The 27,742-nt window shown below is 45.3% G+C and overlaps 1 long non-coding RNA gene across 1 annotated transcript in view; it reads right to left on the bottom strand.

Moving 5' to 3' along the window:
• The window catches only part of LOC113565721, a 35,199-nt gene extending 10,861 nt beyond the window's left edge, over nt 1–24,338 (bottom strand). The window contains exon 1 of the long non-coding RNA XR_003408742.1: nt 24,184–24,338. This is a non-coding gene — a long non-coding RNA (uncharacterized LOC113565721). The remainder of the gene's footprint in view (nt 1–24,183) is intronic.
• Nucleotides 24,339–27,742: the final 3,404 nt, after the last annotated feature.

The following is a 27,742-nucleotide window of genomic DNA, read 5'->3' as shown; positions in this document are numbered from 1 at the left end:
GCTTCTTTGGCGCTTGCTTAGTTTATTTATTGTGCCCACACTTCCTCCCAGAAGGAGGGCGAAAATATGTCAAGGTGTGCTACAGGAGAGGCCCCGTCGTGCCCCGCCTGCCACACCAGGCCGTTATTAAGCTTGAGTAATGTTTACTGTGGCCTTGTGGCAGGCGTCGGCTCAATTTTTTGGCGACATTGTAAATAATGAAGACTTTAAGCTCTGGGAAATTAGCGCTACACTGTGGCTGTACTCGCACTGTTCTCCGGGCCTGTCATAATGAACTTAATGCGGCGGCTTAATGCCTGCCACAGACACCGGACCCGCATACGCATACCGTCCCCCGTCCCCCTCCCCAATACACTTCCTTCATTACGTAATGAACGTAATTCCAGACACATGTGCAAGGCCTTGTCAGGGGGGATATACTCGTGCGTAGTCGCACAACAAAACGGTTTTTTGTTTATGGCATTTTAATTGCGGAAAATTATGCATTTCGATTTATTTGGCATAATTGGGAATAGGTTCCTTCGTCCTTCGGTGGTTGATGGTAATGGAACATTGGGTGGGGCTTTTCATTCATATTTATGAGTGTAAGACTTGTTGATTCTTAGAAACAATTTGAAATTAATATGGGAAAAGTTCAAGGGAAGTGGAATACATTTTCCGGCCGAACGATCATGTTTCAAAGATGGATTTTAATGAGGCGTAATTTTAATTGCTGACGGATACGGATATTCAGTCATCAGGCTGTAGTTTTCCAGCACTTTCCTCAACACTTTCTATGCTCCAGTGGGGTTCATAGATAGTTTAGCCAGTTCTTAATATTCTATAAACGCTTTGACCCCTTTGGCCTCGCACTATTTGCCATTTTGATTTCGGCAAAGCCACACATTCTGCTGCTGGAGTTTCACCAATAAGCTGGCAGGGCAAAAACCTATTGAAAAGCATTCTGAAATACTTCCATTTCCATTTTCCATGGACGAAATCCCGGCCTGATCTCCCATTCGCACTCGTCTTGCACTCAAATTGTAAATGCACTTTGTGTTTCTCGCAAACAACAATTTTTGTGGCTTGCTTTTGCCTTATTTTATTTTCTCTTTCACTTCACTTCGGCTATAAAACATTATTTTATTTTATTTTGCTCTGTTTTGCTCTGTTTTGTTGATATTTATTTTGTGTGCGGTTGCACGAAGACTCCGGTGGCTCTTGCTCTGTTTTTTTTTTATATTTAATTTTATTTTATGCAGAACTCGAACACATATTTGAGATTTCTTTGGTTGGCAGAGCTGCCCCGTTCCCAGGCACTATCGAGGCCCTTGTCCTGTCATTGTCCTGGCGGCTCCTAGAACTGTGAGGGGGGGGCTTCTATCCAGCTTCTGGCACTGTCGTTCTCGTTGTCGCCTTCCCCCATGTCGACGTTTATTTATGCAAATTTAATTTCCATACTAAACGTTTTGTGTGTGTGCGAGTGTGTGTGTGTGTGTGTGTGTGCGAGGGGGTCCACGATGTCGATGTGGATGCGGATGTGTATGGGGATGTTACGAAAAATTCACTTTGCCTGGGCCATTTTTGCCTGATTTTACTTACTCTTTATTCCTGCCGCTCCTGTGCGGGTGGGAAAAGTATTTTTCCGTTATTGCTTTTTATCAGTCCTGATAAGTACGGGGCGGAGGCCGTCGCCTCTCCCCGCCACCCAGTTCCCTGCGCTGGATGGAGGCAATTTTATTACACTGCGGCGTTAAAATTGTTTGCCTGCTAATAGAAAATGATTTTTTTCTCCACTCTCCACTCCAGGCTCTCCGCTTGGTCACACTCTTCATTTGCATGCCCCGGGGCCAAGGGAGCAATGGCCTTAATTAAGTGGCAACACGGAGAGCACTGAAGGGAGCCAGAAGAACGGAGGTCTAGGGATATCGTGGGGACACAAAGAGCAGGAGCAGGAGCAGGCGCTTAAGCTGCTTGTCATATGTGCTTGTTCAGTTGAGTGCCTCAGCCATCATAAAGTTAATTTAAAAATTTCCCCCTTTCTCTCTCCTTTGCTCTCTTGGAAGTTTTCCATTTGGTTTAGTTTGTGTTCGGTTCACTTTTTTCTGGGGGCTACGAAAAACCTTGCCAGAAATCGGTTTTATGTAAATGACGCTCAGCGGCAGATAAAGCATTTTAATTTTTTCCTTTTTTCCTGTGAGCTTCTGCTGCTGTTGCCGTTCTTTTTCTGGCACTTTGAGTTATTGGCAAGCATACAAAAGAGCTTGGCATTCGGACATCTCCCAGGATAATACACTCCCACAGCAAACCCCCCACCCCCCACAGCCCCCCACACATATTGACCAGGGGCAAAAGTTTTCTTCTTTATAGCCTTCCTCTCTCTCTCTGGCTCTCTCTCTATCGCTCTTTTTTCTGTGGCACACCGAAATGGTTCCATTCGTGTGTGGTTATGTTTTCATTAGGGGAAACTTTTTTCTAGCCTCGCCTGAATCGCTTCATTAAGTAAATCTCTGTGGCATAATTCTGGAAAATTATTCATTTTTTGTGTGAAAAATATTATAAGTGATATTGTGCATTTTAAAGCCTGAATATAATTCTGCGGATAAAGAATGATATGTTTTTTACTGGTAGAGGAAATTAAGGAACTGTTTTACAACCTTTTACCGCATCAGCTATGACGAGTGTTCCATGAGAGGCTCCCATGGCAGATGATACCTGTGTGATTTACCAAGATGACCTCTTAGACACGGTCACGGAGTCTCTGCACATGCTACTCCCAATTATCATGCTGAAGAATAATGAATGTGATACTACGTGCTTTAAAGGTCACCCAAATGTTTTCCCCCATCATATTTTCATATAGATTAGGAACCATTAAAAAGTAATGTTCTTTTAATGATGTATCCACAAAAAACTATTCTCGTGCGAGTCGCCCCAAACTCGTAAGACATTGAACTTTGTTGGACCTGGCACCAGACCTTGGCCCCTCAGCAGGCACATGTGTGGGTCTGAGGTCCAGACAGACACAGACACAGACACAGACCCTGTCGCTCACAGCGTGTGACCTATTCAATGCACATGAGGGATACAAATTTGGGAGAATGCTGGCTGCTGGCTGATGGCCTCGAAAGAACTGCACTGCATGTGGCATGCTGAGAATTGAGTAAATAAAAAGCTGTTTGCTCCCGCAAGTGGCAAGTGGCAAGTGGCCGGGCGAGCAGTTCGCTCAGAATTTATCAACGCGCTCCTTTTGCTGCTTGAATTAATTTCTGGAGAGGAGCAGCCCGAGCGGGCAAAGCCGAAACGGAAGTCCTGCCATAACGCAAAGGCAAGCCGGAAGCAGCGGCAGCAGCAGCAGAAGCTCCTGTCGTTGCGCGTGAAAGGAGCTCGGCTAAAAGGATTCCGCCGCAATTTGTTTGATGTTTGCTACGTGTTTTCAAATACTTTCCTCAGTTCTCTCCTGTTTGCTGTCGCTGTCGTCGTCGTCCCCGTCCTCGTCCATGGCGTTGTTTTTGTTTTGTTTGTCGCCAGGCGACAGTCGGTGGCCAAACTGCAGCAACAAATGTGCAGCAATATTTCATAGAAAATTCCTTAAACTTGTTCGGAAAAAACTTCTGTTTGTGTGTGAAAAAGAAATGAGCATTCTATGGTGTCTGCAAAAATATTTTATGTTTCATGCGTGGTGGGTGGGTGGCGGGTGGTGGCATGCCTAATAATAAACTGTCGTTGGAAAGAAAAAACTTTTGAAAATAAGCTTGCAATAAAATATATTTTCTGTTTACTTCCGTATTCGCTCTATCAATATGATGCATTTATGGGAATTTAAAGCAATGTGGGGAAAAGTTTTAGATAGAAATGTGGAAAACATATTTCATAGAGCGATAAATACACACAGTAGGGGTCTTATAAGAAGAAAACCATCAGCAAGAAGTACGATACTTTCTCTTTACTGTATTTTTCAAGTGTGACCAGCCTTTTCTGCGAAAATACCAAAGCCGCTTTGGGCGGGGTGACCTTTCTACGGCTTCCGTGCCCAAAAACCATTGCTTTTCTTGATAGAGTGATTCCCAAAACACTTTTTACTCATATGACTCCAAGCCAACTAAATTCTAGAACCTACTTCTCTTATAAAAACCGCACAATAGTGGGCCAAAAATAAAACCAAAAGCCCGCTCCTCTCTTCAACCAAAAAGGACCAAAAAAAGATGAAAAAGTGAAACGTTTCCGCTTCGCACTTGCCGCTAATAAATGGTGAGAAATTTCCATAAAATAAAAGTAAACGTAAAAAAGCGCAAGCACACACAGAGGCACACACACAGGCACACACGCAGGAAGCGGAAACGAAGTTTATGTCTATGCTGTGGGAATGGCAGGAAGTAGTAAAATCCCTAATAGAAATGAGGCGTGGCCGGGCAAAGCAAACCACACAAAACTAATTTCCCCAAGGCGCGTCGGCAGAATAACAACCAACAGAAATGGGAGTAACCCGGCCCTCGGGCAGAGCAAACACCACCAACTCATTTCAGCAGACAGGATTAGCGAGGTATTCGCATGGCGTGTGTACACTGCACCCACGTATACCCCCCGTATATATGGGGCATCTAGTGGCACGTGTTTATATGGGGGCCGACGACGCGTCGTAGGATATTGAAATGGTTAAACATCAATTGTTTCCTTTTTATTTAGTTCCACAAATAAGTCTTAAGATGGTAGGTGTTTCAGAAGGGTATAGTCAATACCAAAATAGCGAAATGTCAGCAAAGGTAGTGAAGTAGTGGCACTCAGCAGACCCTGGACTAGGCGGAGGAGAGGGGGGTTCCAATCTGATCAGCAGAGAGTCCACGTTGCGACGGTTAGAAAACAAAAACGAAGATTAAAAGTGTTCCTTATAGATCGAACATTTTTTGGCGTGATGCATCTATTGGTAGAAGGCTGATTGTGATATGGAAGACACTCTGTTGGATCCACTGAGCCATCTACTTGAAAGGCTGTCAAGGGGTCCCCCCACACGTCAACCTGCCACACATGCTGGAGCGCAGTAACAAGAAGCCGGTGAATAAAACGGTGGGAAAGATAAAGTTCTGGGGAAGTAACACAGCCTTCGATCCTTCGCGAACTTTAAAATTTTCTTCAGCCGCAATGCAGTGCTGATTTGATTGGGTTTTCAATCGTAAAATCTGGGTGAAAGTATTCCAGAAATACCCAACCATTTGGTGGAAAAAAATCGACATTCAATTTCAAAGTAATCAAATCAATTGCAAACTGATTAATATATGGGAAATCCCCTATAGAATATTGAGTACTAATATCCTCATCATATTTGATCACTACAGTGCAAATTTAGGAAACATAACTATATTGTGGGTTAAAGTAAGCAGGAAATAACTGTTTTGCTAAATTGTTTCCCAAAACTGTTTAAAAATTTCCTTTAGTTCCTCTTCATAATTATTTTATTTTAATTATTTTGTACTTTATTTTATTTTTGGTTTATTTTATTTGCACTTGTAACCTTCCTGATGTTTTATTTATTTTTCTTCTCCACGCTGTGTGCGTTTTTTCACGCCTCAAACAGTGCGGCAAAGTACAAAAAATGTGGCTGCCACACAAAGGCGGACTGGAAAAATACGTACATATAAATTAGCAGCAATTCGTCACCGGCCTCAGCGGCTCTTCGGACTGGCGGCGCGACGTACTCTGGCTGAGTGTTTTTGTTATCCGTCAGGCCAAAGACTGTCGACCGACGACGACTGTCTTCCTCTTAGGCATAATTGTTGCTTTACTTAGCCCGCCCACACGGCCACGGAGCAGGACCTGCTGCCTGCCTGTTTTCGTGTTTTCCGACTGCACCTTTTCACTTGTCTGGCAGCGGCAGCGGCAGCACTCGGCCTCAGCGTTTTCATTTTCATTTTCACTTATTTCCTTCCTTCCTTCCTTGGTTTTTGCCGTTTGCCGCTACGGCTGCTGCCTTTATGACTTTTGCCTTTTAGTGGCCTCTTAAGGAGCTCAAAGTGTTTGGCAGCCCACGCGGCGTATGAGTAATGCCAGGGGAAGTGATGCCTGTTATGGCGTATACGCCCATTATTCCCGTGTTGCTAATCACAAACACCTTTGGGGCATATCAAAGATGATTCAACGTAATGTTGGGAGTGTATATCTCCCTGACAAATGATTTGATCTTGGGAGCTCCGCAACTATTTTGCACTCAACCTAGGTGCATAATTAATGTGATTCCCAGAGGGACTGCTCTTCAAACGTAAAGAAACATAAGTTGTGCGAATCAGCTGTTTGTGCCTCCTGTTTGTGATTCCTAGAGGGCACTGTTGTATAACAGAACAAAGCCAGGTACAAATAAATTACAATTACATATCATTTGAGGAGTAAAGCTCCTCGGTTGGGGCTACTGCTGCTCTTCGGCACCTCCGAGTGTTTGCATTCCGGTTATATCGAGCTAATGCCAGTCGTCACGTCATACTCGAGTCGGTAGGCGGGAGGGGGCAGGGGGGGAGCGGGCTTATCAAACTCTACAGCTGTCGTGGCAGGTCTTAAGTCTGCTGTGCCCGTATTTTGAATATTTGTTTGCTTTTCCATAGCCCTCTCGCCGTCTCCCTTTGGCTTATAATGTTTCCACTTGAAATTAATTTCTCAAGAGCTCAAGTGCACATGTGACGAGAACACAAACACAGGCACTGGCACTGGCACTGGGACTGGGACTGGTACTGGCACTGGGACTACGACTAAGACTCCGACAACATATGTGCACGCGTATGTCTAGGACAGGATTCCCTTTTCCAAACACTATGCAAGCAAACAATATTTTGCTTGTACACATATTTACTCGTAAAATCCATACACACATATATAGTATATTGTGTACTTTGTGCTCTCGGAGTGAGAGTCATGCATTATGTCGTCGCTTGTGAAATCTGTTCAATCTGTGCGTGCGATGACATGTGTTTTGTGTCTGGGGCTGTAGGTTGTCCGACAGCTTAGCTGTGGCCAAAAATTCTGCATTCGTATATTAATAACTCACAAGATAATTCGACCGGATGCCCAGGAGGCCGACGACGTGAGAGTGTTGCCATTAAAATGGTTTACTTTCGGTTAGTTAGCCATGGAATCCCATTTGTTAGCTTATCGGCCACTTGACCTGTCCTGAACCCCATGGATTCTCTGCGATAATTTGCTTATGCCAGAGTAAAAGCAATTTTTCAATCATTTTTTACAAAGTGCCCCAAAAACCGAGGCATATGCAAGGAGCTGCGAATATCCTCTGTGGAAGCATGGATTGGATTCGAGCGTTTATTTATTTCATTTACCATTGAGCACTTACGTATTGGCAGCAATTTTTCTGCATCAAATGAAATTGAAGTTCCGCTGCCCTGAGTCCTGCCCTTGCCCCCGCAACGCCCGCATGGCCCTCCCCCCCCTTCAATGCTATCAATATCGTGACGCGGCGTGGGGCAAGGCAATCAACAAGAAATACATTTACCCCGGCACTCGCTATGCGATTTTCCTCATCGCTGTGCGTCTTTTCTTTTCCATTTTGTTTCCTTATGAAATCTCGCATGCTTCATTGCTGATGGTTTTGCTGGAGACGGGGATACGGGGATGGGAGTGGGAGTGGGAGTGCGGGTGGGTGGTGCCATGGAATGCTCAAAACATTTGTTCATTTCCGTTTCACGACAATATTCATATTAGCGGCAAATTTTCTGTGCCTTCAATTGCGAGATTTTTGGCTCAATAAACATGCCTGGGCATTGGTCCATGATGATTGCTACCCCCCAATGCCCATTCCTCCGACCCCCAATTCATTTGTGATTCGTTTTTTGTTTATTTTAACTTTTGCTTCGATTCGGGAAAATGAATTTGAAATCCAAACATTTCCATCAGGCAAGAAGTACTCGTAAACGATATTATTTATAAGGCATTTGCGCTGATGTTTTTATATTTATGGCATTGGGCCGAGATTTATTTTTATTGCCAAGTTATTACGCATATCGATATGATAATAAATTTCCCAGCAACTGAAAATGCTGTCGATGCTCGAGTGAAAGCTCAGCCGGAGAGTGCCGCTTCCTTTCTCCAGTCTCCAGTCTGGCTTTTGCTTTTTGGGCTCCCGAGTGGATTAAATTTTACATATAGAATACACATATATAGTATTTTGCTTACATTTTGGCAATTTTATCATTTCCTTTTGCTCGCTCTCTTGTCTGGCTAAGCCCCTTGAATTAGTCTGGGTAATTTTGTTGCCAACTCGAGAGCTCCTTCCCAGGAAGATGCATGTGCAACTGGAAGGTCCTGGCCTTTGCATTTTTCTATATTTTTCGGATTTTCGGTCTTGGCCTTTGCATGTCATTGAACTTGGAGATTGTTTTGCATTTGGCAACTAAATGTACCATAAATTTAAGGCACATTCAATCCATCGTCTTTGGGCCATATATCTGCCAGTCGTGCTTTCTGTAATTGAAATTTGCATTGCGGCTTTCGAATGAAGAATTGTTTGTACAAAAATTATAAAGAGGCAGTTTTGGGTAAACTTTTAATAAATTTAATTTGCAAAATGGTCAACGCATCAACAGAGATTTTCTGTCGGATTGTAAGAGAATTGAGATTGATGTTGGATGGCATTTCATTTATTAATATTTGCTTTTAATTTGCAGGGGAAAGGTATTTTTGGATCAAACAGAAACATTTATACGGGGAGGATGAGGATTCTACTTATAGTTACTCCTCAAAGGGATCATAAACACACACACAATGGAATTAATCAACGGAAGACCTACTTTGATTGACCCGAAACATGTCCACAAATAAGCCTGATTGTGTATTCCATGACATGGCAATGGCAATGGCAAGTGCAAGTGCAAGTGCATTTCCATTTCCATTTGAATTCGCATTTGCATTTGCATTTGCGGGTTCATTTAAGTCCAAGGAAATGAGCTCCTCCGGCAAAAGGACAACTAAATTTCAATTAGGGTTTAAATGTGAGCACCGTAAATTGCGGCAAGTGTCCACGTGGGCAATCTGTTTGCATTAGGCCGTGAATGAGAATGTACGATATTAATGGGTAATTATGCTAACAAGTCAAAGGCCCCCCCCCCCCCCAGGCCATGTATCCCTACAATGCGGAGTATCTAATGCGGCTAAATCAGTTTAATTATAAAAGATTAACCAGACGGTGTCTGACAGCCAGACACAGTCTGCAGGACCAGGCCCTCTGCGGCAGGCGCTCGGCAAGGACCCTCCTCGGACCCCCCTCGTATCCTCCGTGTGATTTAATTGAAATGCCCAACACAAAAGTCAATTCGAATCCAATAACAATGCCGTTGCCGAGGCGGAAGTTTGTTTTGGGCAACTAATCCCAAATGATTAACGAAAATGCGCGTGAAAGTGTTGGGATACTCTCCGGTCGGTCGGTGCCTGTCTCCCGGTGGGTGGGTCGCTCTGTCCCTCTCTGTCCCTCCGCCCGAGGCACATAATTCAATGCGGCTTAGTTGTTGTTGCTGTTCGTCCTGGTGTTTGGCTCGCGTGTGTCAATATTGGGGGGAGGAAAAGGAAAGCATCGACTGTGTGCACACTTGTCATAGCGATGGGCGCGTGAGCGGAAATGGAAATCGAGTAATCGTGATGTGGGATAATCATGTTAATGGCACGGATTGGTGGATTAGTTCCCCCAGGAACTCCTCCCATCCCATCGCTCTCTGTTCCACCCATACCTGTATCCCATCTCTAGCTCCTTGCGGTGACTGGCTGGTGGTATCGGGTTTGCTGGATAACCCGGAAAGGGAAGGAGTACAAGGCGTGAGCGTGGGCATTGTATGCGTGCGGAATTCAATAAAAATTCTAATGGTTTTCTGATGATAATCTCATGGCTGTGGAAATCAAACAGCAAAGCGTTTCCCAGGCAATATTTGCACTTTGGTCTCCGATTGGGTTTTGGTTTTCCTGTCATTCGTTTTGTTGCTGTTGCGTCTGCTTCTGCTTCTGGTTCCCAAATATTTGCCACGCTCCAGTCTGTCAACTTGGTAGCTTCGATTGAATTCCTTTATCTGGCGGTGGGGCCATCTGCCCCGTGCCCCCCCCCCTACTTGCCTTTTGTCCCGCTTCTAACTCCACTTCATGCTTCGTTAACTGTAAATTCCTGGCAGTTCTAGAACATACGTTTGACTTTCTCGCCCCATCTCTTTCGCTCTGTCACTCTCTCTCTCTCTCTTTCTCTTTCGTTGTCGGAATGGAATGGATGCGCACCTTTTTTGCAGTTCCCCAACACGAAGCTTACATATTTGTTAATACCTATGTATATCCCCCGACGGCCGGGACTGCTGTAGAAGATTGGCTTTAATCCTATTTGCCGCATTTGCTGCTTGGTTAGGTTTTATCATTTGGCCCCCAGCACACCCGCTCCTTCATTTTTTATTTATCCTTCTCCCTCTCTCTCTCCCTCTCTCTCTTTCTATTCCGGTTTAGAAGTTGCACTTTGACATTCTGATTGGCATTGACAATATTCTTTCTTTTGTTTTAAAGTTCTCTATCTCTCCCTCTCTCTCTATCTCTGTCTCTGCCGCTTTATCGAACCCTTTTTTGCCAGGTTCTGAAATTGAAAAATAATATAAACAGCTTAAGCTTAAAGTTTGCTTCTGGCGGCTTACGTTACGACTGACTCGTTCTCTCCGTTTGTTTTTTAATCTGAGTAAACAGCCGTAGGTGGCAGACGTCTACTAGATGTGCTCTGATTAAGAAGTGGACAAAAATGGGACCCATTTAAATGAGATATGCCACCTAGAAGGTGTCTGGCAAACGAATCGCGGATGCTTGCGTTTTTGGCAACTTCTTGAATCCTTTGGCCATTGAAGCTGTTGGCCTCCTTAAACTCCTTTGTATCCCCATTCTCCTGCCATGCCAAGCCGTTTACTTTCATCTTTTCATCATTGATTTGCTTCCACTCGAAGTGTATTCCATTGAAACGCACTCGGCAGACACTTTACATGCACATCCAATACCACTCAACGGCATTTCTCTGGCCCATTTGTTGGTGCAACGTTCCTCTGGCAACGGTTTGGCTTATTTCTGGCAAACTTTCACTCGAATTTGTGTGCAGCAATCACATGTCGCTTGTGCGGCTCTGTGGCCAGCCATTGGCGATAAGTCCACCAAAAAGTCATTAAACTTGTACTCCAAACTTTTTTCTCGGGGCGTGGCCATGAAAAGGCGAACGAGAGTCAACTTTTATGCACATGGCCGCCGTCAATTCAATTCAATTCAATTTCTTGGCACTAAACAGCTGCAGGGCACACACACATACTCGAACACGGCGAAGCCTGGGGTCTCCGGTTCCGGTTGACTGCAGCACTGGATGCGTGTTTGCTTCCGCATGTACGCGTGTGTGTGTGTGTGTGTGTGCGCGTATCTGTGTGAGAGCGACTTCCACTCTGCGTGCAAATGGCGCAACAAATTAGCGACAAAACTTTACGGACGCCACAGCAAACAGCAATTAAAAATACAAGTACAACAACAGCAATTACAAAATGCTTTTGGCGAAATGGAAAGTTTCGGGGATTCCGGGGTGGTTCGGTGGTAGGGGGGGGAATACTGCCACATCAGCACAAGCAAGTAATAACAGTTTTGGTTGCTTGATAGAGTCTGGAAATGGGGGGCGGGGAGGGAGGGGGGACTCGGAAGCCAGCCTCATATTCAATTTCGTGCAGCTTTTAATTTTAATTAGCGCCAATTAAAAGGGAATTCGCGCTGCTGCCCTCTCCCTATCTCCCAGCGAGAATCTCTGGTGCTGCTCCTCGCTCCTCCCTCCCCCCTCCCCCCTCCGCCCTCCCCACAATGTGCACACGCACACAGAAAACAAATTGTCGTGTGTTTTCCCCGGCAGCTTGTGCCGTCTTAAACGGAGATTCTTTTGCCATATAATTGCTCTACGAAACTACGAATTTTCGAGTCGAATTTCCTAACTCTCATTTTGTTTTTGGTTGAGGTGAGGCGGAAACCAGAGAGACAGAGACACAGAGAGACAAAAGTAGTTTCGGAAGTTAAAAAAAAAAAATAAAGCAAAAATGCGACAAAGAAGATTCTGCAGACGGGAGAGAGGATAAGCCAGACAGAGAGACGGAGAGGTGGAATTCAGGAAAAGGAAGCTCTACATAATGTGATAAACGCACTTGAGATGCTCTGACATTAATGGGAATTAACCAAGTGACTAGGTAATCAGATTAAATGCGAGTTGGAGTACCAGAACTGTGGCTTGTAGAATGGGCTTTGGAGCCAGACGGAATGGGGAGAGGCTAAGCCAAGGATCATACCATAGGATACCATCATGTGAGTGGCAAATACAGAAAATATTCGTACTGCGATGGAATTCAATAGAAAACTAATGAATGAAGTGGTTTAAAATTCAAATAAACAAGATTAAAGGCAATTACAATTAACAGTCAGGAATGGATTAATAACCAAAATCATTGAGGAATCATCCCAAACAAATGCCATGGCAGGTGCCAGTCCTCTTGATCTCGTTTTAATTATGTGTGCAACAAAATAGTACATTCAACTGGGGCATATTCCCTTCTGTTTCGAATTGGGGCAGAGGATGTCTGCCGGGGGCCAGGCCACAAATTCGCATTTTGTCGAGCGTGTGACTCCTGCTTCCCCCTCTCCCCTCACAGCTCCTGGGCGAGTGTCCTCTGCCTGTGTTTGCCTATGTTTAATGTGTGCGGTGTGCCGGTTTTGCCTGCGAGTGCACAGTGTGAGAGTTAAATGGTTTTTTCATAGACCATCCGCCAGCAGGACACACTGTCTCTCCTTGCTGTTCCTTTTTGTTGTGCGATTTCATTCGGTTTTTGGTATTTTCCACATTCGTTGGAGGAAAAGCAGATGCGAATGAGTTTTCGGTGCAAATGTGCAAATAATAAAACCAGTAAAAACACTGATTCACCATTTTTTGCATTGATGGCTCTTCAAATATTACGTATACGCAGCGTTGAGTGCTGCAGCACCAGATCCAGGTCCAGGTCCAGGCGCAAGTCCTCCTGCCTCATTGTGATGCACTCGTTTCCTGCCAAATCAACTGTCAAATAGTGAGCGGTACTTTTGATTATCAGCCATTTTGCATACAGACTCATTCCCGAAAACCCATTCGCCCATGGCTGAGTGCGTGTTCTGGTCCGTGTACTCGTCCTTGTCCGCAGTCTCCCGGTCTCCCGGTGTCCTGGTGTCCTGGTGTTTGTGTTTGCTTACCGTTGCTTTGCCTTGGGTAGTCGTACATTTAAATTTCCATTTGAAATTGGCAGCCCACGAGGAGGGGGGACGGAGCAGGTGGGACCAGAGGGATCCAAACAGACAGCTGTTACAATATTATTGACTCATATCGCATGCACGGCACAAGCTTACCACCGAAACCAGCTCCAGCTCCTGCTCCAGTCCTCCAGGACACCCTTCAGGACACACTCAGACAAGCTGCCTGCGCGATTCCTTTTTGATTTGCCATCGACCCGGAATCATGCCCGTACCGAGGTAGTACCCGGGCGCCCGGCTACCCGGATACCCGGCTACGGCTGTGGAGGGTAGAGTTTTGAGTGCGGCGAACTTGGCATAAAATTAAGTGCTCCATTTTAATTGAATTGATGTCGACGTCGACCTGGTCCCGGTCCCGGTCCCAGTCCCGGGGAGTGCTCCGAAACGTGTTCGTCCTCCATTGGCTCAGGTACGTTTTGACAATCTTGTGTCAATAAATGGCTGTGGCTGTGGCAGTGGCTGTGGCTGTGGCAGTGGCTGTGCCGTGCTTCAGCCACATATGTTGCCACTTGTGGGGATGGAATACCTTTGACTTCGTGTTTTATACACTTCTTTATTTTATTTTCGGTTGGGGTAATCATCGGGCCACCCGAACTCGTCGAGCACGTCTTCACTTTGGGTTCCTGCCTCCTGCCTCCTGCCACCTGCCGCACTGGGAAGTGGCAACATCTGTTTGATAATGTCTGCCGAATGTTTATCACTTTTTCCGTGTTATATTGTATTTTGGTTTTATTCCATTCATGAATGTTAAAGCTGAGATTTGGCTTTTCGTTTCCCTTGGAGAAAACCGAGTCACTCCCAGACTTTCTTTCAAATTATGCTCCAAAGAAGATGCTCATATCATCATCATCATCATCGGTGATCCCCCAAACAAAAAGAGATCAACAAGTGGATATAATAAATCATAGCTCCGTGACTTTGCACTGGAAAAAGGCCATTTAAATGGCAATTTTCGGGCTCAATAGCCGCCAAACAGTGGAACAGTCGATGGGAAAAAAGTTATTTCCATTCACGCCACTGGGGCGTTAATCGCTGGGGCCCGCAGTCGAAGAGATCTCTATGGCTGGTGGCATGTGGCATGTGGCACCGTACCGTATTCGTTACATTTAAGTGGCGTTTGTTAAGTACAACACGCTTGACATCATTATCGCGAGTGTCAACAGTGGCTGCTCAGCCTCGGCTCAGTCCTGGGTCGATGGTGTCGCTTATGTTGTTGGCGGAGTCTGAAGTTTGCCCTCTGATTGACAGCTTTTCGGGGCAGGGGGGCCGGAGGGGTGGCAACTTTTGTCAATTGTCGCTCGAATCCAATTTCACAGGCCCACACATCAGCACACACGCCGCGACAGAGCGACAGAGAGAGAGGCAGAGAGAGTCGTAAACAGCGTTTTAAACAGCCAGGCGACATCGAACAGAGTCGCCGAAAAAGGCATCAACATTATTGGCATCGTCATCGTTATCTGACAGTTTGTGTCAAGGCGTTAACGGGGCTTACTCCTGGAGGCACGGCACTGGCGGTGGCGGTGGCGGTGGCTGCCTGGCAACTGTCACAACTTTTTGCATCATGTCACGCACTCCTAACGGCATGGAAAGTTCCAAGGGAAATGTTTAGCTAGAGGAGGATATTTTCGTGGAAATTTAATGCAAATCATATTTTCATTTGCTTTATTTTAAGAAATTTATTGAGGAATAATATTGAGTAAACTTTGTTTGGGCTCCCGCCTGTTGATTACTTTTGCCACACAACTTTCTCCTTTGAGCAAACACAGGAGCACATCTGATGATGTTTGCTCCGATGAGGCACGAAAACTTGCTGCCAATAATCTTTAATCCACATTTGAGTTTGATTCGATGCTATTTGCCTAGCTAAATAAACAGAAAGAGTGCAAAATTGTTTCCTTTGACTGGCTGTGCTGTGCAATTACTCCTCTGCCAGCCAGAGCCAGAGCCAGAGCCCAATAGAATGCACTTCCCTTCAACGACAAAATGCTCTCTGGTCCGAGTTCCCCCGAGTGAGCCGCAAAATCTGTGCAAATCGGAAAATCTGAAACCTATTTGCCACAAAACAGAAAAACTGCACAAAAGTTGTGTGTTTTTTGGGGGGAACATCAACAGATTCGGAAGCCAGTAAAATCAAGCCAACTCCATTTGCTCAGCCATAAATATTCATTTATTTTATTAAAAAATATTTTTGGTATAAATTTCATGGGAAACTAAGCCAGAACAGGCATTTCTGTTGAAGGATATTCATTGGGGGGGCGATAATAATTATATTTTACTCCTTGCCCAGAGCCGGGCAGGCATCAAAAGCTAAACCTTATTCTGGGAAGGCATTTATAAGTCATGAAAAACTAGTTTCCGTGCAGTTGAAAGCGCATGTATAATAGGGGGCAGCATGCCTGGATTCCCCGGGGGAGTGATATTGGGAAATTTGTCAGCAATTTGCATTCTGGCAGAGAGTTGGTCAAACCAACACCTGTTCGGGCATTGTGGAAATGCAGAGAAACATACGAGTATTTTTTGGGGAATTGTTTCTGCTGTAAAGATGACTTGTCAGCAGCAGTCGGAACAAGGCAGTTTTTCCATTTCCTATTTCCCATTTCCATAAAATATAATTAAAAGCAACACGAGGCTCCACGCAGTGGCAGGGGCTGGCGGATGCCTTTCAGGACTCGAGGGATTTCTTGCATATTTTGCGGTGTCGTGCGGTGTCTCAACATATTTGGCTTTGCTTTAAATGCAATTATTGTTACGATTATTGTGCAAATTTCGGTAGCTGGCTGGCAGCTCCATCTCCCAGTCCCAGTCCCAGTCCCAGTGGCTCTGTACTGCTCGAGAGCATTTCCCCCAAAATAATTGCATATTTTATTGCTGTTGCTGTCGTTGCTGTTGTTGTTTGCAGCTGACAAATGCCTTTTGTGCTGTTTGTTTAATTGTAACTATGTCTAATTGGAAGCATCAACACTTGTTTTCTGCAGACATCTTAATTAAAATACATGCACATATATGTATATATATCTGGCAGCCTTGAGGTCTGTCTTGGCAGTGACTAAACTAAGCTGACTCCTGGCAGCCGGCAGTAAATCTGCAAGTGAAGTTTGAATGACTGCCAGGCAGGCCGGGGAATCGAGTGCGAGCGAGTGTACTCGTTGGACGAGGAGTGTATACGCCCCTTGAAATATTTATCTGACATTTTCGCATGCTTTGTTTCGGGCACCGCCGACAGCCAGCAGCCAAACAGGCAAGAGCCTGGCCAAAAAAGTATTCACGCTCGATTTGAGGCTCATCTCGGAGGCAGGCTGTCCTGCCAGAGGGGGAGTCAGAAGCAGAGCCAGAGCCAGAGCCAACATGTACACGTAGGCGACAGCTGAATGGATCTCATTTGAATGACCCGACACCAGGCCTCCATCCCCCACACTCATTAGTTGGAGCCCCCACCGCCACCGCCCCCCGACTTCCTATTGTCTGGGCTTCTGCTTCGCTTGACAACCCGTTTTGGGTTTTGATATTTCGTCACTTAAGAGCCCCGGAGGCCCCAGATATGGGACCAGAGAAATTGTTTTTACACAAACAGAAGACCACTCTGGCTTTTCAGGTCTTAGGCAGCTGGGCAGCTGGGCAGCCCCGCACGGGGACAGGCAATGTCAGTCATAATCATTCTGCTCCCCCATCTGTGTGAGTGGTTGGGCGGAGGAAAACTGTTTTAGGGGCGGAATAGTTTAGGGGGTTCCGTGGGGGGTGGGTGGGGGGGCGTAGAAGCATCTCTGTAACCGAGATGGTCTCTTGTAGCTCAGGAGATTGTTGCCCCAGGCCCAGAACCTGACAGGATATAAGCCAAACAATGGTTAACCAATTTAGTGGAATGTGTGGTCTGTCAGGTCCGCTCTGGCCTGCTCTGGCCTGCTCTGGGGCCTGGCTATTGCTCGGAATTGATTTTAAAATTAGCTTAATATGCCGTCGAATGGGCACAGCCGATTGGGCTTTAAGTTGAAGTCTTAGGGGCTGCCAACAGAACAAAGTCTCTGTTTGAGAGCTTATCCTTATCTAAAAAATAGCTTCTCTGCAGAAGTACGATTTTCTATTTTCTCTATTTGCCGATCATTTAATAAGATTAGGCGAATTATGCATTCAAAGTGCAGAAATGATGTCAGACACTGACAGAGACAATGGCGGAAGGGCCAAGGAGTGTCGTGTCGGGTCGTCTCGGCGAAGACAAAGGGCAAAGATGGAACGCAAATTGCATACAAATGCAGCAGGAGCTCCACTAGTGGCTCCACTAGCACTGGAGTCGGTGCCCTCGCTGGAGCACACTGCTTAGCTTAATGTATTTCCCCCAGGAACTGTGTCCGTCCTCTCCCCGGAGTTGCGACTTACTTCCGGCACATTGCGACCATTTTATTTGGAAATATTTTTGCCAAGGCAGGGGACTCCCGTTTCTTCTTTCCACGAGTTTTGTTTTCGTTTGGTTTGATGTCAAACGATGGCTTCGCTGCTGTGTGGAGTCGTGAATGGCTTCAGGCTCTCAAGTCGTGAATAAAGTTGCAAGCCTCCCCTGCCCCTTGGAGTCAGAGTGGGCGTGGGAGTGGGAGTGGCACATCTGACAAATGTGCCAAGTCAAACAATGGATTAGCAGGGCCATCTCTATAGAGCGCCGCGATGCGGCCCCGCGCTGGCAATTTAATTTCGTTGAACGAGTAGAATTATTGACCCAAGTTTTCGGGCATAAATTTTTCGAGTGTCGCGTGTAATTTGAGTTCTCCTCAATTCCGTTTCGAGTGGCTGCCAAGTTGGGATCGCACTTTCGAGTGCTATTAGTGCAGTCAGTCATGCAGCTCCGAATTGATGTCGGCTTCTTTGACTTACGAGGCTCTGCAGCGAGCTTTTTGGCGCATTGCCGCTGCGAAAGTCATAATTCCTCACTTTTTCTGGACGCCCCCCCTCTCCCCCCCCCCTGCCTTTCGGTGCCTTTTTTCTTGGGCGCACTTTAAGTGGTGGAAATTGGAGAAAAGTGAAAGAGCTGCTGCCGTGGGAATGCCGAGAGAGTGGGCTCCGAATCCGGGCAGCCCGACAGTTGATATTAATTGTTCAACTATCTCCGGCTCGGAGATAAGTTTCCAAGTTTTAATTGAATTATTACAAAGGGCCGCGGCCATATTTCGGCGGCCTAAACAAACTTTCGCTATTGAACGTTTGCCAGTTAGTAAATTAGAGTATTACAAGTTTTGGCACGCGGCCGCAGCCTTTGCATAATTTAATTATGCCAACTCTCATGCATATTTAATGGAAAAAGCCTTTTAACGCCTCCCATATTTATGTATTTTGAGGCGAGAGCCAAGAAAACCCCGCCAATATTTATATACTTATTGTTATTGAAAGTGCACAATGTTTTCTTTGGAAAGTGTTTTTTGCTCGCTCCTAATTAAGTTGCTAATTAGTGGAGGCACGTCCAGGGGGGACCCGCGAACACATCGATTTTCCAATTTCCATTTCCATTTTCCGTCCAGAAATGTCGACCACAGAGACGGCGTGACATGGTGTTCCTCGACAGCGGCGTGTCGTTTAGATATCCTTCGATCTGGGGCGAAAATTGATATGCCAAAAGAATGCCCGCGCGCACAGGCAGATGGATGTATCTGTATCTGTATCTGTAGCTGTTGGCGTGGCTTTTAAAAAGTGTTCGCCAGCCAATATTGATAGCATTTCCCATGTGTGGGCGTGGCGGTGGGGATGGGGGTGGAGTTTGGAGTGGAGAGGCCTCTATTGCTTCAATTACTGCAGCAGCACCACCACCACCACCACACGAAAAAAAAAGATGGAGAGCGAGCGAGAGAAATGTTTGCGCCGTTTGGCAACTCTGGTCAGTGGTCCAGCGGCTGTCTGTGGATTTTTGCGGATTCCTCTCACCCCCACCCCCCACCCCGGGGACATATCAATTGGCCTGCGGTGGGCGTGGCCAGTTTGAGGAGGAACATTCATGTCAAATGCAAGTCTGGCCCCGTTCTGGGTGCCACATGTTGAAAATTGATTGAATATGAAATTAGTTTGTGCAACTAAGAAAATATTGGTTCGCCGAAACACAAATTAATTTGGGCACAAACCGATCCAATCAGCGAAACGCCCGGCATACCCTTTACAATTAGCGGCTAACCGAGAGCCAAAAAAAGGGAACAATCCGAATAATCACAACGAAATGTATACGAGTGTCTGAGGGCAGCAATAAAATTAAACATAATTACAACAATGTGCCCTCAGAGCCAATACTCGTAATGGGAGGCAGACAGGGAAAAGGCAGATACATTTGTGAATCGAAATAGAAGATACTCTGCCAGAGACATAGGTCGTGCAGGGTTGAATATACAAGGAACTGCTCTCCAAGACTCCTCAAGACACTTCTATAAACGACCTTCCAATGAATGGTGGAGCATCTGCAGTGGCGCTGTCTTTGCATGGCAAACATTTTCTCAATATCGTAATACCTTCTGAGAGAGTATGAAAAACACTAGCAATACTCGAACGAACACATGCAAACATGTTATAATTTGCTGGGCAGTATGGAAAATATTCTCGTTAACTCCCGCATGGAAATGGGCGTTTGCCCGTAGAGGACTACGATATTGTGAATCGCTGGCAAAAACTAAACTACAAATATAAACCAAACACACACACACACAGACGCATGTGTATTGGACATTTACTATGTACAATAGATGAGCATAGAGCCGGGAAGGGGGAGAGGGGAGAGGGGAAAGGGCCAAACGTGGCTTTTTATTAGCAAAAGCTGCTTGTTCGAAGAGTACGTGCCTCGAATTAGTTTTTTGCGATTTGAATAGAATTGTTTTGAATAAATTTGAATGCCACATGCAAGCTTACGCCACACCCCCCCTCGCCCACTCGTACGAACGAGTGCCTGCAATGGGCGCTAATAAATAGGCATCGGTTACCACTGTGGACTGTGTGCAGCCGACATTCGATTATTCCTGCAGGCAGTATTATAATTAAACAATTCCATAGACCAGTCAATAGACAGCAAAATGCGAAACATTGTGTAATGAGGCGCCATGGGGTGTGCCGTTGACGATTGAAATGATTTGAATGCCACTGAAGGATGTGTCAATGATGTCCTGGCTTCATGGTTAATGGAATGGAGTAAATAATTATAGTAATTTGTAATTTCAGACATTCTACAGAAGCGTGTCCATCCATCCACTAATTACATTAAACGACCATTACATGGTTTATTTTTAAAACTATTATTTTCTTATCCCCGTCATAGGGCACAATATTTATTTTAATTATTCCATTTAATTAACTTTTGCAGTGCAATTACATTATTTATTATTTTTCAATTAGAGTCAAAATCAGGCGAAACAAATTTAAATGCCAAACAATTAACTAAATCAAAATTAGTTGCTGTCCATTATAATTTTAGTTGGCCCTAATCGGGCACGAGGGGGCCAAAGGTCAAGGCAACAGCGAGTGGAGACATAAAAGCCGCCCATAAAATATAGTACACCCGTAAAATCGGAGCGGAGAGAGGGCTCTGGCACAATACACTCGTAAATCTATACGTGTGTGTGTGTGTGTGTGGGTGTGTGTGCGCCTCGGTGTTTAGGTGCACGTTAACAAGCCAAGAGCTTGTATAATATTTTCTAATTTCTCAATTTCCCACACATTGACATCCGGAACTAATAAAAATAAATCGCACTTTGATATCCGCTACGCTCCGCACTTTGTTTCGTTCATTTAGCTCCTGGTTTCGTTTCGTTTTGTTGCACTCTATAAGAGGGTACTCTGATTACAGCAAGATGTTTGCAGAAGAAAACCAAATCGATTCTTTAGGGTGTATATACCTAATGATCTGCCACAGTATTGTGCACTTTTTCGCCGAATAATGTCTTATAGAAGCATTAACTGAATATGCGAATGGACTGAAGGAATAGGTTTGAGTCTGGATTTTTTCATTGGTTCTAGTGGTGCCTTAATTTCCTGTAGTAGCACTTTTCCATTATTAGATTCATGTTTGACTTTGAGCGCCTGAAAACGGGCCCATAGCATAGTCCATAGCACCAATAAGCACTTTCGGATGAGCGGAATATTCTAAATTACAACATAAGCTAAGCGGAATGGCAGCTCGTGAAGAACTGAGTGCTGAACCCAAGGCAAACCGTCTTGAACAATATTATAATCCAGTTGAAATCGCCACAATGGGATTTCAACATTAAATAAATCGTTTTCAATCAAGCTGTAACCTTTATATACCACACAACTAATCTAAGTTTGATTGCAAATACTGATTGTACATTTTTCAACAAAATATAATCTAGGGTATCCACAGTTTCGGCTCTTCTCAACCGTTTTCTCTACGACTTTGTTTTACTTTTTGGTTCTCTCTTTTCAATAATCGTAATACCCACACTCGTACATAAACCCGCAATCGCATACCCCAATACACACACTCCTGTGTGTGTGTGTGTGTGTGTGGAGCTGTATCGGCTGTCAGTGTCCTGCCCCACTAACATTTTTATATCATTTTTAGTATTTCTTTTTCATTGTTTTTCCGCCCGCCCCTAGAATTTTTCCTTTTTTTTTTTTGGTCTCACGAGTTAGCGCCAACAATAAATAAATACGCTTACATTTTCACACACACACACACACACACAGAGCCCATAGTCCAAACACAGATGGAAGTAACAGGAAATTTATAGAGCTGACCGGATGTGCGTCTCTCTGGTGACACACGGAACGAGATACGATACCAGAAATGCCAGTGTTTGCCAGGCGATATGGAATAGTTGGAGAGCAAGCCTCATAGCTGGTGAGCACTGTATATATTACAGTTTATGTGCAGGCATTTATGTCTCTCTGTGTGTGCCTGTGTGTGAGTGTGTGTGTCTCTATTACAAATACAAATAACAGCAAAATGACCAACTAAATAAATAGTTTTGTAACCACACAGAGACAGAGAGACACAGAGACAGGCGGAACAGGCAAACAGCACTACGAGCAGATCCAAACATGGCCCCATCCTTCGAGGACCTTCTAGGGGGGGGCACCCAATGCCCAATTAGATTGTGAGCGGATAATACGAGTATTTGCAGTAAATTAAAGGCGATAGTTTGCGTAATTATAAGCGGTACTTTCTGGGGGAAATAAACTATAGATTAGTCCACGAATTGGGGAAAAAGTTCATCTGGATATGTCCAAGATGCAGTGAAGGAAGTGTTAAGTATCTCTCTTCCCCCTTCGACCAATAATTGCAGCCCACCTGCACCGACAAGACAAGAAGAGACTTTTAATGATATTTCGGATACATTTTAGGACCGAAATGAACCCCAGAGTGCGTGCAAATTATCTGCAACGATTGTCTATCCGACGAATTAGAATCCCTTTGATCGATAATTACATTGCACCTGGACAATTTGCACCTTCTCGAGTGTCCCTGCTCCGCCCTTGGCTCGACTACTCCCCCAATCAATTGTTCCAATCGAGCACTTGGGGCTCCCTTGGGTGGCGATTCCACTTGAAAATAGAGACAACTCTGCTTTTCTGCTTATTTCCTGCAGGTCCTTGCGCTGCTCCTGCTGCTGACGCTCGTAAATCCTGCCAGAGGAATGGTATATATATCACCAGCTATACAATATAAGGGACTCTGGCCAAGACGAGCCAAGGCAAGCGTATTATTGCTTTCTTTTCTATTTTTTATTCTTTTTTTCCTGCTTGTGGTTGCAGCACAATAAACTTGCTCGAGTTGATGATGAGGAGCAAAACAGTTTCTGGTTTAGGTACAGATACTCGTATCTCGTATCTGCTCGTGTGTATGTATCTTTCTGTTCTGCAACAGGATGGAGCAGGTCAGCAAATGCAACAAAGCTGCTTATCGTTTAACGCTCTGTGTAATGCGTTTAAACTTGATGATTGATTCTGGGCCAACACCCACCAGCCACCGAGACACCCAGCCACCGAGCCCCCATATCAACCGCCTCTTTTCGTGGCAGGGGGGAGGGCAGGGCTCCCCCCATTAGCTGCAACTAAGTGCAGATACAGATAGAAGCTGAACAAAAGTTTCTTGGTCAAACTTTAAGGGGGGAGGGGGGGACATGTCCAGGACTCGGTCTATACGTTCCAGCCTAGGCTTAACTATGGGGAATCCTTCTCTCCGGGTCCTGGAACCCGCTGCTGGCGCCATTGTTCCATTCATTTTATGTTGTTGCCTGCGTTTTATTGACTGAAGTGTGGCCCGCTATGGCGATGGCGATGGCGATGGCGGCCATTGTGCCCTAAACTAAAACAAAGTACTGTTAGAAGCACTTTCTCTCCCTGTCTCGCAGTGTCAGTGTGTGTGTGTGTGTGTGCCTGTGTGTGTACTAGTTATAGCCCGTTATATGCGTGCGTGTTACTGCGCAAAGATGCGCCATAAATTTCGCGCGTTTTCGCCTTCAATTTTTTTCGTTTGACTTTTAGTTTGGTTTAAACTCCTGGAAAGGATATACTATATATGTACTCCTAACCCATGATTTTTACTCTATACCCACCCGATCAGTTCTAGGGATATTCGACACCCTACAAAGTCGGATAACACCATCAAAGACCCCCCTATAAACTCTATATTTATCTTCAAGGGTATCCACATATTCGTATCCCTTGAACAAGTCTCCTCTTGTCGTTTTTTGTTTCGTATTTTTTTTACGAGAATGGCACAATTATTTTTGTTGCTTCTATTTTTTTTTTTTTGCACTATGTGTGGCAATCTTTTTCTAAATTTAATGACTTTGGCAGCTCTTTGCCAGTAAATCAAATTGTTATTGCCCGCTCTCTTGCTTTTTGTCACTTAAATTAATTTTATGGTGTCTGGGATGGCAAGTGTTTGGTCTGTGGGGCCTCCCATGGATGGGAAAAGGGCAAAAAACTTACCAGTCTCTTCTTCGGCTGATCCCCAGTCCAACTAATTAGCTGAAAGGAACTGCCACGGTGCACTGAGTAAACTCCGAATGGGTCCGAGGGGGGCAGATATTGGACTTCCGAATGCTGGAGGCTGGAGGACCACCTCCGGGACTTCCTTCGGCCGGGAGCTCTGGAGGAAAAGGCGAAAAAGTCATAAATTTGTATCATTAATGCAGGCACAAAAAGCTGTTGAGCTGTGAACTGCATGGCCCGACAGTGGTGGCCCTTTCCTTCAGTGGGAATTTCCGTGTTCTCAAAGAAAATTTCGATTGAATTTCTGCATGGGAATTGGCAGAAGTGGAAGAGAACTTAAGGCGATTGATTGATCTATGGTTCCTTCTATTAACATCTTAAAAATATAGAACAAATATACTTATCAGAATTGTGTGAGGACTCCAGCGGAATACCTTTTTGGGTGAGCACTTCCGTAGAGCGAAATTTATGACTCGATGCTGTAGTCAAATATTTTGTCCACGCACTCAAGTGCCGCACAGCCACAGCCAGAGGCAGGGACAGAGCCAGAGCCCGTGGCGATGACGATGGCGATGGCGAGTGGCAAGTGAGACTTTTGTTTGCATATTTTTTGGCATAGCACTTAACGCCCGTCGCCGAATCGTTGAGCTGACCACAATGCCCAGGTTCAACATGGGGTAGCCCCATGCCGGGCCGTGCCACACCACAGCACCCAGACCAGACTCCACATCGGATCTCGGTTCGGAAAGGAAGGCTTATCCCCGGCCTATGGTCGGTCCGGTTGGCACTTTATGTACTTGCATTTTCCCATTTTCCCATTTTCCCATTTCCACATTTAAAACGCGGCATTTTCCTCTTTGGTTTCTGTTTTTTGTTTATGTTGGTTTTCCATTTTTCCCATTTCCATGCCATCGTGACGATGACGGGGGCTCAGGTAGCGTTAACACTTGTTTAAAAATTTGTTATTGGATTTCTTTTGTTCCCATCGTTTATTTATTGTGGCACTCGGCGACAGGGAAGGGGCAAGGGGCATGGGCAGGGCCATGACAATGGCCATTGGATCGGGATGAGACTGGTCGGCAGAGCCGGCAGAGCCTGGACAGCCTGGAGAGGAGATGCCTGACAAGTTGGCCTCATGTAGGTCAGGCAGGACCCAGTCCTTGCCGCGGGCCTGCCCCTCCTCTACCCTCCTTTTGTGGCAGCTGATTGGGCGGGAGCGCTTTTGTCACTTTGCATTGGCTTTATCGGATTGCACGTAATATTTCTGACAAATTGAATACAATTGCGCTTAAGCTGAAAAGCGCATTAACCAAATTGGATATCAACGTATCGTATCGCCGGGCTATCAAAATTAATTTAAACCGGCATATGCGAGGTAAAAATCGCAACAAAATGAACAGTCGCTTTGATTCGACGGACAGGGTGGGGCAAGGGTGGAGCTCTTCAGAGGAGGAATCGCCATAAACAACATAATTATAATTCCTATAAATGGGTGCATTAAATATGGTTAATTTATTGACTTTTGTTTCTTAAATTCCAATGGAAAAACTTGGGTTTCCCCATCCAAGATTACTTTAGCAAATGTCTGTCCTTTGTCGTTTGTTGCCAGCAATAAAATATTCCATAACTCACCTTTTTGTATGCGAGTATTAATATAATTAGCTTTCCAACAAGTTGGCTCTCCCCTCCACCTTTCGCTCCCCCTGCTCTTTCGCTTTCTCTTTCCCTAATTGAAACGACAAAACTTCCCACTTTAGCCTCGTTTCTTGTCTCTTTGCTCACATGCGAGGAAATTGGCCTGGCTGGCCAGCAAGTAAATTAAGTTAATTAGAACCGAATGAAATATGAGAAAAGTTGCCATTCAAATGCGGCCAAAGACAAGTCCGGGACCCCGGGCCGGGGCGCATTATGTTTTCGGGGAATTACAGGTTTTACACGGGCACGTTTTACACTTCAACAACATTTCCGCTTGTTAAATTCTCTGGCCATTACAATTGCGTAAAATGATTTTGTTGTTGTTTAAATTAAAGGCCACCGCCGGGGCCCCCGGCCAGGTCTGTGGCTCCTGGCTCCTGGCTACTGGCCTCGTCCTGGCTCTTTCTGCGGCTTCCAGTCGGATTTGTCTGCCAGTCTGTTCCCGTTCCTGTTCCCCGGCCTCCTCGTGGCACCCACAACAACGGGCGGCGCCGCCGTGAACAGCTGCGCGTAATTTTAATGAGAATATTCATTCGTGCCCGCAATTGAGACAAGCATAGAGCGGAGAGTCACGTGGCCACGACGGTTGCTTGGTTGGCTTGGCCTGGCCTGGCCTGGCCCTGACCGAGCGCCGGCAGCGGAGTTGGTGAAAGATTGGCCAACACATTTACCGGCAGGCAGCACTTAATGTAATGTAATTTTATGCTCTCGGTTAATTATTCAGCAAATTTGCAGCACGCTCTTTCCCCGAATGGTTAATATCAGTTTACCAAACACTTTGATGTCGCACTGCCGAAACAGATTTTCAAAGCATTTTGTACAGAGCGGAGATCCCCCTATGCCCTGGCTGGCTCCTGGCTCCTGGCTTCTGGTTTTTGGGTGCAAATTAGGGAAAACGCAATTCAATTAGTTGAATTTCCCAAGTATGTTTCCTCCAAGAATTTATCAGGCCATCGGCTGCTGGCGGGGGGGAGGCGTGAGGCGGCTGTAAGTGAGCACTTAATTCCATCTTCTTCTCGGTGATTTTTCTTTTGTCACTTTATCCATTCAATTTCGAACACATTGCGAAATTCCGCATTAAAAATTAGCCTCATTTTCGTGCCCTGCCCTGCCATCCGGCCATTAGGGAAATGTCACGACCAAATTTTAGACCGCTTTGATTCTGGTTTCGCATTTGATCTCAAGGCATAATTTGAGTTTGCTTTGCCGCCTCTCAGCCCCCCCTCATGTCTGTCTTAAGTGGAGCTTTATCTATTTTTAGGGACTTTTTTTTCTTTGCTGCCAAAATCAATTGATGATGAAAAGAGGGCTACAGACATGCATATATATATATATATGATGCTGCGGCAGAAAGCAATTTATGAATTTCCCTTTGAGCTACATTACCCCCCCCACCCCCTTCTGTTCATCGCCTTTGTAGGACGGCAGACTCTTAAAAACTGCTCCAAGTGCGTCTCCATTTCTTCTCCGGCTTGTGGTTTTTGGTTGCATTACAAAGAGGTAAAGACCATCCTTTGTCCTGGAAATAATTTAAGGCCTGGCCGGAAATAAATGGCAGGTGCGTGGCGTTACATAAAAAAAGGAAATAAAAAAGGAAAAACAAGAAAATCTGCATTAACCGAAAAGGCATTTAGACACGCCCACTCTGGGCGGGGGGGCAGGGGCTGTGGTTGGGGCTGCTTTGGGCTGCAAAAATTAAAAGCAAATTTCCGACACTCGAGAGGCTGGCCTCCTCCTCTGCGTTTTGCTCTCTCTTTCTCTCCCTATCTAGCTTCCCTTTCACTCTCTGTCGCCCCGTCCTGTTCTGGCAGTTTTACGAGCCGGCTTTAAAATCACGTTAATGATATTTACAGCGGCGGTC

This window comes from Drosophila persimilis, unplaced genomic scaffold, assembly GCF_003286085.1.
Source record: "Drosophila persimilis strain 14011-0111.01,24,50 unplaced genomic scaffold, DperRS2 tig00000191-arrow-pilon, whole genome shotgun sequence".
NCBI classification, from domain to species: domain Eukaryota; kingdom Metazoa; phylum Arthropoda; class Insecta; order Diptera; family Drosophilidae; genus Drosophila; species Drosophila persimilis.
The sequence above is the reverse complement of the archived record's forward strand: the minus strand, read 5'-3'. Positions and strand labels throughout refer to the sequence as shown.